The 12,577-nt window shown below is 42.2% G+C and overlaps 1 protein-coding gene across 1 annotated transcript in view; it reads right to left on the bottom strand.

The window, feature by feature from the left end:
• UCN3 (urocortin 3) overlaps positions 1-9,106 on the bottom strand; it is a 40,657-nt gene extending 31,551 nt beyond the window's left edge. The window contains exon 1 of the mRNA XM_075855100.1: positions 9,026-9,106. The gene's annotated coding sequence lies outside the window, so the exon portion shown is untranslated. The remainder of the gene's footprint in view (positions 1-9,025) is intronic.
• Between the last annotated feature and the right edge of the window lie 3,471 nt (positions 9,107-12,577).

Below are 12,577 nucleotides of genomic sequence, written 5' to 3'. Positions count from 1 at the left end.
GAAACTATGACTGTACGCAACGGACACCGTTATAAGGCAATGGGGTCTGTCGGATACCTTTGGTGTCCTTCGTGTAAACGCTATTTGTTCCATCAACTGGGACAGAATCTGTGATGAAGCCTCCGAAAAGAGCCTTCAACGAAGATTTAGTATGTTGTATGTAGTCAAGTTGTCTAAGTATATGGCAGTCACATCTAATATACTGTCTGTCTCAGTTCTATTTATTGTACTGAGTTCCATAATATTCTCTTGGGGGTGACATCCCAATTTGATGGACTTGAGAGGAATTCACACTGTATTTAAGACACTATACAACTGAAACCTAAATGTGTAATACATGTTATAAAGGAATGCTGGTCCCAAATAACATCAGTATTCTTAGAGACTTCAGCTGTCAAAGGGAAATCAGAATATATTTGTCAATATGTTTATATAAAAAAAATAAACCCCTATGAAACACATTCTAGTGTTTTCATTGAAGAAATAGATTTATAGGTTCCAACCTAATACTTTCCAAGAAATGTTTGTGATCTGTCCAAATCTTCCCTCAGATGGTGCACAAACACCAATCCTGGTATCTTCACTGCAAATGCTCAAAAGTAGGTGTACTGTATGTGATCAGGAGACGCACTTGCATTACACCTTGTACTGTCTGCATCAAAATTACTGGGATATAGTTCTGGAGCTTAGGGCCAGATTCCCACGTAGTGTAAATGCTGTAGAATTTTCGCAACGGAATTGTGTGCAGAAATTCTGCAACATTTACAGTAGCAGCAAAGTGGATGAGATTTAGAAAATCTTATGCCCACGCTGCGGAAAAAACCACAGCGTAAACGTTAATAAATTGACCTGCGGTGCAGAATTTAAATCCGTAGCATGTCAATTTATGCTGTGTTCTTGTTCATCTTTTGTTGCGGGTTTTCCCCATTGAATTCAATAGGGATGCAAAAGCCAAAAAAGAAAGCCAAGTGTTGCGACTTTTGTGGCATAATCGCAGCGATTTTGCTGCAATAATCGCAATTCTTGGAAAAAAAATCATACTCACCCAGAATGCCCTCCTTCTTCCTGCAGTCCGGCCTTCAGGGATGATATTTACTCCCATGTGACCGCAGCACCCAATCACAGGCTGCAGCGTTACATGGCCTGCAACGTCATCGTAGGAGGCCGGAGCGGACGTCAAAGGAGGGATGAGCGATGTTTTACGCAGCGAAAATTCCATCCGAAAAACCGCACCACAATGTGGTACGATTTTTCGGATGGAAGGTGCTGAGGGTTCCAGGTCAGATACGCTGTGTAATTTTTACGTAGCATATCCAACCCGTGGGAACCCAGCCATATATGAGTTTTGCAGCAACATAAGCATGGGTAAGGGTGTGTAGTACAATAGAAGTTTTCTTTGTAGCTCAAAATTCCAGTATTCCAGTATACAAAACTTCTAAAAAACCAAACAGTGAAAAAGTGCAATGTGTGAATGGAAATTCACTAACAGCAAAGCCATATGTAACCCCCTCTCCTTTTGCTGTCCCTTTGTTGATCAGATTGGTCAGTGCACCTTTCTGATGAGTGACGGGCTTATAGACCCTGGAGTCATCTTCATGCTGGATTCACGCATCGCATATTTGTTGTAGATTTTGTTGCAGAATTTTGATCCAAAACCAGAAGTGGTGTCAAAAGTAATGGGAAATATATAATAGAACTTATACTTCTCCTTCCTCCGGGATCCCCTCCTGGCTGTGGCTTAAAAACTTGCATCAAAATCTGCAACTAATACGTGATGTGTGAATCCAGCATCATAGCTGAATCTGATGGCTTAATTTAACACATGGCCATAACATATTCCTTTCTCATGTAAGGGTATGGCCACACGGTGCGGCCCTGACACGGTTGCAACACGGCCAACAACCGCGCTGGCACTATGCAGGAGCGGCTGAAAAATACCTCGATAAGAGGTATTCCGGTTACATGCGCATGCGTACTGCCGCTCCATTCATTCTCTATGGGAGCGCCGGAGATAGCCGAGTGCAGTGTTCGGCTTTTTCCAGCGCTGCCATAGAGAATGAATAGGAAGTAAGTTGTTGTCATTTGCAAAATAGTGCGGCCATAAAGGGCGTATTAATTCATGGCCGCACGATTTTGCAGATAAAGGGACGGTTTACCCGTGTTAACATGAAGCCACTAACAGGCTGTTTGACAGCCGCACCGAACATGGTGCCGACGCGGTTGTTAGCCACTTTGCGACCGTGTCAGGGCCACTCCGTGTGGCCTTACCCTTAGGGTGTATTCACATGTGCAGGTTTTGTTTGGGTTTTGATCAGGTCTTTTTTTAGCCAAAACCAGGAGTGGATCCAAATTAGTGGAGTAGCAATATCTGTCCTTTAGGGCATGCCCAGACGTGGCAGAGTTCTTCCGCCACTGTCCGCATCAATGTCGCACAGAATCTGCGTTGCAGATTCTGTTGCGGCTTTGCCTAAAATGGGCATTAAATTGATGTGGACTAGCCATTGCGTATTGAGGGGAAGAGGGCGTCCCTTCTCTCTATCAGTGCAGGATAGAGAGAAGGGACAGCCCTTTCCTTAGTAAAAGTAAAACTGAAATTCATACTTACCCGGTCGTTGTCTTGGTGACGCGTCCCTCTTTCGCCATCCAGCCCGACCTCCCTGAATGATGCGGCAGTCCATGTGACCGCTGCAGCCTGTGATTGGCTGCAGCCGTCACTTGGACTGAAACGTCATCCCGGGAGGCCGGACTGGAGGAAGAAGCAGGGAATTCTCGGTAAGTATGAACTTCTATTTTTTTACAGGTTGATGTATATTGTGATCGGAAGTCACTGTCCAGAGTGCTGAAACAGTTACTGCCGATCGCTTAACTCTTTCAGCACCCTGGACAGTGACTATTTACTGACGTTGCCTAGCAACGCTCCCGTAATTACGGGTGCCCACACGTAGTCACCCATAATTACGGGAGCCCCATTAACTTCCTCAGTCTGGCTGTAGACATAGAAATACATAGGTCCAGCCAGAATGAAGAAATGTCATGTTCGTAAAACCAATACGCTCCGCAGCACACATAACATCTGCGGACTTCATTGCGGAATTTTGACTCTCCATTGAAGTCAATGGAGAAATTCCGCAATGAGTCCGCAATAAGTCCACTACACGTCCGCAGCAACCAGTGTATGCTGCGGACACCAAATTCCGCACCGCAGCCTATGCTCCGCAGCGGAATTGTCCGCAACATGTAAACGAACCCTACTAAAAAGCTGTGGAAGGCAATGGAGAAACGTGTATGCTGCGGATTTCCGCTGCGGACTGTCCGCAGCGGAATTCCAGAGCAATTCCGCCACGTCTGGTCATGCCTTTATAGTTTCTTTCCCTTTATGACCACACCTGGTTTGGATTTCAAACTGCATAAAAAAAACCTGATCAAAACCTGAGTGTGTGAGTATACTCTAAATGTATGTTCACGCGGCTTATTTTCGGCCGTTTTTCAGGCCGTAAACGGCCGAAAAACGGCTGAGAAGACTGAAGCAGAACGCCTCCGAACATTGGCCATTTCAACGGCCGTGAAGAAGAAGTGCATGTCACTTCTTGAGCCATTTTTGGAGCCGTTTTTCATCGACTCTATAGAAAAACAGCTCCAATAACAGCCGTTAAAAAGGCCACGAAAATCGCGAGTTAGATTAAAAAACGTCTGAAAATCAGGAGCTGTTTTCACTTGAAAACAGCTCCGTATTTTCAGAAGTTTTTTGATAAGTGTGTGAACATACGCTTAGATTCAAATAATTCACTGTGTCAGTCTCCTATTTCCATCACTTGTTGTTACTTCCAACACATTTAATACTAGATTCCTTCTTGTCCTTATATACTGTAGCAATACCTGATCATTCTTCTCGATGGCTGACCTGATCCTAACAAACCTTTTCAACATAACCAAGGTTCCCAAACAAGTCATATATTTATCACCTTCCTAACAACTTCTTGTAATTACCATTAGGTTCTAGTGAGCAGTTCCATCATTTTCTACTTTTTTCACATCACCTTTGTTTGATAACGTGTTATCTCCTTATAGAGAATAACTTATATTTAGCACATTTAAATGCAGGATGAAAAAACAAATCGGCTTATATGAGTTGTGCAGAAATGAAAGAAATATGTCACCAGGACAAACCCTTAGGGCATGTTTACACTACGGATTTTGGAGCTGACAACTCTGACGGGGATTTCAAGGGAAATCCACATAGGAAATCTTATATAAAATTTTTTATGCGGATTTACCGTTTTATGTGCCACGGATCCACACATGGATTAGGCACATTCAATGAGGCTAATTCGCGTGTGGAAATCTGCCACCTTTTACGCACAGAATTTGCGTCAAGAAGTGACATGAGACTTCTTTTTTTTTTTTTTAAATCTGCAGCAGAAAATTTGACACCATTTGAACAGCAACACAGATTTCTTATTGAAAACAATGGGAGGTGGTTTAAGGGCAAATTTTATGTGTATTTTGGCACGGAATACACAGCGAAATCCACATGAATGAAACTCAGTTTGAACAAGGCATAAATTGTAAATCTAACATTGTGGAAGATTTATTAATACTAGAGCACTGTGCACCACAGAGTCACATTCATCAACAGGGTGTGGGGTAAAATCAGCGCAAAGATTAAGGGCTTGTCCACACGTAGTGGAATTGTTGCGTATTTTCCGTCCGGAATTGCGGACGGAAAATACGCAGCAGAATACAGTAGCAGCAGTGTGTGAGATTTAACAAACCTCATCCACACGCTGCGGATAATTTCCTTGCAGAAATTGACCTGCTGCATATTTTTTGTACCGCAGCATGTCAGTTCCTGCTGCGGAAAGTGGCCAGAATTGCTGCGTTTTTCAGAGGAGATATCGCCATCTCCCAGCATTGGAAAAAAGCAGCAATATACGCACAATTTTCTGCCGTAAAAAAACATAGGAAATAGTGCAGTTCTTCCGCAGCGGAATTTCTGCTAGTTTTTCCGTAATTGCTGCAGAAATTTTCTGCAGAAATTCAGTTACGTTTGGATAAGCCCTAATAGTAAGGGCTTGTCCACACGCTGCGGAAATGCCGCCTTTTTTCTGGTCGGTAGCAGCATTGTGGGTGAGATTTAAAAAATTTCTTCCAGATGCAGCGTAAAAGTTCAGAGCAGAAATTCACCTGCGGTGCTTTTTTTCCGGACCTCAGCATGTCAATCCTGCTGCGGAGACTTTCCAGAATTTCTGCGTTTTTTAGGGGAGATGTCTCCATCTCCTAACATTGTGAAAAACGCAGCAAAATACGCACCATTTTCTGCTGTAAAAAACGCAGGAAATGGTGCATTTTGCTGCAGCGGAATGTTTGCGTTTTTCAACGGAATTGCTGCAGAAATCTTCATAGAAAACTTGCGTAAATACATTGAAAAATCTGCTGTTAAACGACTACCTGAAGTTCCGCTGCAAGAGCTGGAAAGAACTTTCTGCTGCTAGCAAGCTCTATCACACTGTCGATGGGCATAGATGGTTCAGTATGTAGTGTGAAGCCCCCAAATAATTATAACTGCCAACAGGCTCCTCTTAAAGGAAACATGTCTTGTGGAATGTGCTTTATTATCTATATGTAATAGAGCAGGAGGAGCTGAGCAGATTGATATGTATTAGAATCTGTATATAGATTCAGAATAATTTGTATTTTATTCATTATTAAATCCCTTCTTATTCTGGGATTAGGAATCAAGTGGGCGGCTCACTACCTGATTGGGCAGAACTATATGATCCAGCCTGAACCACTTGGAGAGACACCTGCATTGTTATATGCCTAACACATGGTGTTGTGGAGAAGCGCTCTAAGGAGGATTCTTTGGCTTGTCGTCTATAGACTGTATGAGCGGTAAAGTGTATATTGTTTGATTAATTAATAAATTATATGTACCCCAAAATAGTGCCATTGAAAAATACAACTTGCCCGCAAAAAAACAAACCCTCACAAAGCTACGTCGACAAAAAATAAAAAAAAGTTATGGCTCTTGGAATATAACAATGAAAACATTTATAAAATAGTTTGGTCTTTAAAGCCCAAAATAGACTGGTTAAAGGGTATGTCCGGGACAAAGGGTTAATAATGGGTAAAGGGTATGTCCAGGACAAGCAAAACAAGGGCCGTTAGCAGTGTATGGGCTAAAACAAGAAAACAGGTTTTACTTACCTACTAAATCCCCTACCGCTTTAGCGCAGATGCTCAGGTGGTTCCTGCCGGTCTGTTTATCTCAACAGGAAGTAATGATGACCCGTTTGACTTCAGACAATCACTGGATTCAGGGATAAGGCGCCGTCTTGCCATCATCACCGCTAAGACCAGTTGTCGACTGCTGCTGAACGGGATGTCATCACTTCCTGTAATAGTTTATAGACCGGTAGAGACCACCGAAGCAGCAGTGATGGAGCGTCGGAGAATTCAGTAAGTGAGTATAACATGTTTTCTTATTTTAGCCCATACCCTGTCTGCAGACTGTTTTACATGTTGTGGACAACCCCTTTAAGACTTCGTACACATCTGTGTCAGGGTCCCGTTCTGACGTTCAGTCGGAGCTTCCCGTCGGAACGGGACCCTGACTGTAACAAAGAGAAACCATAGGTTTCCATTTGCATCACCATAGATTTCAGTGGTGATGGATCCGGTGCCAATGGTTTCCGTTTGTCTCAGTTGTGCAAGAGTTCCGTCGTTCTGACGGAATCATTACTGTAGTCGACTGCACTATTCATTCCGTCAAAACGACGGAACCCTTGTAAAACTGAAACAAACGGAAACCACTGGCACCGGATCCGTCAACAGTGAAATCAATGGTGATGCAAACAGAAACCTATGGTTTCCGTTTGTTTCAGTCATGGTCCCGTTCTGACGGGAAGCTCCGACGAAACATCAGAAAGGCAACCTGACACAGATGTGAACGAGCCTAAGCTGTAATGATCTAATACATGTCAGATATAAATGAAGTAAATGTGTTTATTCGTTAGCTGCTCATTTCCTGGTAGTAATTATGATGATGTTGAGTAAGAAAAACGGGTTTATATAGTTAGCTAGAATTTAAAGACAATTATCCAGCACACTGAAATGGATGAGCTTCATAACTCTGCTTTATCTTTAGAACTATTCATAATCTAATTGCAAAGTTCAGTTTTACCCAACTTTAGTGGCAATCTTTTTAAATCACACTTTGATGCCAGTTTTCCTTGAATTCAGCACTTTTCTCTGACAACACTGAAAACATTTTTACACATTGCTGTGATAATGATGCCATCCCCTCAGCAGACATAAAAGGCTTCACTGCAAGTGATGAAAACTGTAAGCAGCTATCTATTATTATAATTTACAGAAATATTTGTCTTGGTTCTCTATAGGTCGGTAATGGATATGTCAGTTGTAAATGAGGATGGGCAGAAATAATGTAAGACAGTGTGACACTAACAGCTTACACTTTAGAGGGAGGGAGGGAGGGAATATTTACTCATTAAAACAAATTTTAATAATCATTTGAACACCTTCCAATAGCCAGGATCACAAATTAGTCTAGATGGATTCAGCCAAAGTATATTATATATATAAACACCTGTGCGCTGGCATATTTGCAGGCTATATATCTGTCCAGCACTAGATCATCATATGAATGAATAGTAATATATAAAAACTTCAGTATTAGATGTTATTAGCAACAATGAAGCAATGCGCTTCATAATATAGTTTTACTTTCCCTGTACAGCTGCAATGTTTATTGGTTGCAGGCACTTGTAACTCACATGTTGCACTAGATATTGTATTGCCAGTGCCATACACGTGCCAATAAACAAAAATGAGTTGTAGATGTAAAGATTAATTTAATTGGTTTTGTTATCTGTAAATGTTTTATCTATCTATCATCTATCTATCTATCTATCTATCTATCTATCTATCTATCTATCTATCTATCTATCTATCTATCTATCTATCTATCTATCTATCTATCTATCCATCCATCCATCCATCCATCCATCCATCCATCCATCCATCCATCCATCCATCCATCCATCCATCCATCCATCTATCTATCTATCTATCTATCTATCTATCTATCCATCCATCCATCCATCTATCTCTCATTTATTTCTTGGTTTTATTGATCACTTAATTTTGATCTTGGAACATATTTATTAATCTGGGGTTTATTTATCTGTAATTTATACTTTCATTTTAAATGAAATGTTATGATGCTAGGATAGGATTACAGAATGTTTTGATTATTAGCATATGTATTTAATGATATTTTCTCGAATTAATTAATGCTTAGATAATTATATTTTAGAATGGATTAGATAATCTGTATTTCTGCAGATGATTACATTTGGAATTGTCGTTGAAAAACAGGAGAGTACCCGATAATCAAGTTGCCCTATTTTTTTTAAAAAACTCCTTGCTGCTGGATAGGGAAGCAATATGATGTTCATTTTGAAGTACAGCTCTCCGCAGTTTTTGGAATGTTTATAGAGCATCTGTCTGTTTGCATAACAATGTATTAGAAGTAATAATCAATAAATGTTGGCTTACAATGTTTTTAACAGATTTTTTTAGGATGGCTGGATAGATAGATAGATAGATAGATAGATAGATAGATAGATAACATTGAATCATGGAAACTGAACATTTAACTTTTGCCAAATGACTTACTCCAGTATAACATGCCTCTTTCTTAATATCTCCATAATTTGTTAACTTGCTGGTGCATAAAAACAAACTAGACATTCTTAGCACACATCTAAGGAGATATCTCCATTCTTAGAGATGTTGGGCGCATCATCACCTCATATGCTCAAATGGCCAATATAACAATGAAGTTATTAGAAACAGTATTCCACTTTTTAAAAGAGAGGAACAAGTCGTGAAAAACCACAATAGGTCTCTGAGAGATGAATGCATTATTTGGAGAGAAGCCTTATCTCCCCTAGTTTAGGGATTAATTGTCGTTAAAGTGTCAGTAACATTGTGTACTTACCTGAATGTGGCAGTGCTGATGAGTGACTGTCCCTTCTCTCTGCCTCTCAGGATAAAGAAATCCTCAGGAAGCTTGCCTCCGACTTGAAAGTCTGCTCCCCCTCTCTCTCACATTCCCCCTCCTCACTCTTATGGAAGGGGCTCTGATATTTTCTCTATGGAAACGCTACCCTTTCCTGTGTGGAAAGCAATGAAGTGATCACAGTGTCTTATCAAAATTTGTAGACAAAGACAAGTTGTTAAAGTGGAAATAGTGAGCCTCAGACATTCATCCAGGTAGTTGTAAGATTTGCCATGGAGAGAGGAGCCCCATTTTGGATATAACACATGGGACATCTGTGAAGAAGAAGCCCGGTTGTAAAGAACCTGCATCTCGAAGGACAGTGATTATTATTTTATGTTATGTGTTATACAATAAAACAAAGAGCAAAAATAAATAGCCCTTCACAAATTTGCAGTGATATTGAGAAGAGTAATATTGGTTCTAAAGTAGAAACAGTCACTTCATGTGTGGCAGATGTGATCTATCTATCTATCTATCTATCTATCTATCTATCTATCTATCTATCTATCTAATCTATCTATCTAATCTATCTATCTATCTATCTATCTATCTCTCTCTCTCTCTCTCTCTCTCTCTCTCTCTCTCTCTCTCTCTCTCTCTCTCTCTCTCTCTCTGTCTGTCTGTCTGTCTGTCTGTCTGTCTGTCTATCTATCTATCTATCTATCTATCTATCTATCTATCTATCTATCTATCTGTAACGTCCATCCAGTCGACGCCCTTCTCTCAAGAGATGTCTGAACATACGGCCGTCCTGCTCCACAGTGACCACCGGGGTGCGCTCACGAGCTCGGTCAAGAATGAGAAGCCAGAGCGCAAGCATGTTGGTGATTGAGCTAATTGGTACAGAGAACACTGGGCTATAAGAAGGTCCCAGCCCCATCCTCCCACGCCTGAGCTTTGTTGTTGTATTCCTAGTCTGTCTTGCAAATGGTCCCCTAGTGTTTCCTGCTCCCAGTGTTTCCTGTTCCTGTAACCTGTATCCTGATCTAGTGCCGTGCTTAGCTGTAGCCATGCTGTGCTGTATACCACGCCTGTCCTGCTTCTCCACGCCTGACGTCTACCTGCTGCCTAGTTCCTGCCTAGCCTGCCTTGCTACTGCCCGAGCTGCCACAGGTACCCTATATAAACTATATAGACTCTGACCTGCGCCCTGTTGGCCAGCTGCCATACCGCCAAGGCAGTACGGCCCAGTGGGTCGACGAACCCTACGTGACACTATCTGTCGCTCATATCTATCTATCTATCTATCTATCTATCTATCTATCTATCTATCTATCTATCTATCTATCTATCATCTCATATAGAGGTCCTTCTCCAAACTGTTGTCAAAAAGATGTAATGATACAATTGCCTAAAATGTCTTAGTATGCTGTAGCTTTAACATTACCCTTCACTAGAACTAGAGGGCTTAGCCCAAACTCTGAAGAACAGCCCCAGACCATTATCCCTACATCACTAAATTTTACTGTAGGCACTATGCATTCTGTTAGGTAGCATTCTTGTGGCTTTGACCAAACCCAGATACATACATCAGACGAACCAGTAAGTGAAACGTGATTCATCACTCTGGAGAACATGTTGTCTGTAATGGCCCCAGCTCCCCACGTTTTACTTACCTGTTCCCAGAATCCTGGTCCACGCCACTTTTTTGCTTGGGGTCTGGTGGCCGCTCTTGCCGTCGACACTCTGTGCTGAACCTTGCTTTCTTAAAGGGAATGTGTCGCGAATTAAACCTTTTTTTTTTAAGTGTCGTTACTTATTTATATTATATTTTTTTAAGATTTTGCTGTATTTTTTTTCTTCCATATGGTGGAAAGTATTAAAAATCAAATAATAATTTGACATGTCTTCCTATGTTGGCCACCAGGGGGCAGCACTTCCCAGAATTACAGCAAGGTGAATAAGGCAAAGCAACCTGACTCACAGCTGCTGTAAATGTGGGAGGGAATCTCACCCCCCCCCCTCCCACAAGCCAGGAAAAGGTGTCTTCAAATTGCTAAGCAGTGTCCGGCAGCCATTTTGGGTGTGTTATAGGACACACGAAAAGGCTAAGGGTATGTTCACACGCTTACTAACAGCTCATGATTTTCAGCCATTTTTTAATCAAACTCACCTTTTTTAACGTTTTTTAACGGCCGTTTTTGGAGCTGTTTTTCTATAAAGTCAATGAAAATCGGCTCCAAAAACGTCCCAAGAAGTGATGCGCACTTCATTTTGGTGGGCGTCTTTTTACGTGCCGGTTTTGGAAAACGACCACGTAAAAAACGCCCTGTCGGAAGAGAACGCATTGAAACCAATGGGCAGATGCTTGTAGGCGTTCTGCTTCAGATATTTCAGCCGTAAACATTGTGTGTGGCCTTACCCTTAGGGCTTATTCAAACGAACGGGATATACGTCCGTACAATGCGCGTTGCACAGACCTATGTTAGTCTATGGGGCAGTGCAGACAGGTGCGTGATTTTCATGCATCGTGAGTCCGCTGCGTAAAAGTCACGACATGTCCGTTGTTTGAGCGTTTTTCGCGCATCACGCACCCATTGAAGTCAATGGGTGCGTGAAAACCACGCATGTCGCACAGAAGCACTTCCGTGGGACACGCGTGATTCGCGCAACAGCGGTGAAAAGGATGAGTGAAAACAGAAAAGCACCACGTGCTTTCCTGTTTACAAACATCCAAACGGAGTGTCATAATGATGGCGGCTGCGCGAAAAGCACACAGCCACGCATCATACGCTGCTGACACACGGAGCTGTTAAGTGGCTTTTGCGCAGGCGTGCACAAAAGACACTTAACAGCTCTGTGTGTCAGCCCCGTATGATGCGCGGCTGCGTGATTTTCGCACAGCCGCAATCATTATGACACTCCGTTTGGATGTTTGTAAACAGGAAAGCACGTGGTGCTTTTCTGTTTTCATTCATCCTTTTCATCGCTGTTGCGCGAATCACGCGCGTCCCACGGAAGTGCTTCCGTGAGACATGCGTGGTTTTCACGCACCCATTGACTTCAATGGGTGCGTGATGCGCGAAAAACGCTCAAAGAACGGACATGTCGTGACTTTTACGCAGCGGACTCACGCTGCGCAAAAAACACGGACTGTCTGCACGGCCCCATAGACTAATATAGGTCCCTGCGACGCGCGTGAAAATCACGTACGTCGCACAGACGTATAACATGCTCATGTAAATGAGCCCTTAGAATGATGAAAGTGAAGTGAATGACTTTTGAGTTGACCGGTTCACACGCCGTGTATTTGATACGTTTTTTTTTTGCACATTTTACGTGCAAAAAAACGCATTAAAAAAACGCTTGATTACACTTGATTTTGTGTGTTTGGGGGGGATTTGTGTGTGTGTGTGGGGGGTGGTGCTCGCCGCTGATTCTTGAAAACAGCTGATAAGCGGCTATGAAGTATCAGCGGCGCCCGTGCACACTCCGCTCTGCCACACACACACACGGGAAAAGTCTTAAAGGGGTCGTCCAGGAAAAAAT

The sequence above is a fragment of the Rhinoderma darwinii genome, chromosome 3, assembly GCF_050947455.1.
Source record: "Rhinoderma darwinii isolate aRhiDar2 chromosome 3, aRhiDar2.hap1, whole genome shotgun sequence".
NCBI classification, from domain to species: domain Eukaryota; kingdom Metazoa; phylum Chordata; class Amphibia; order Anura; family Rhinodermatidae; genus Rhinoderma; species Rhinoderma darwinii.
Note: the sequence above shows the minus strand (reverse complement) of the source record. Positions and strands in the feature narration are given on the sequence as shown.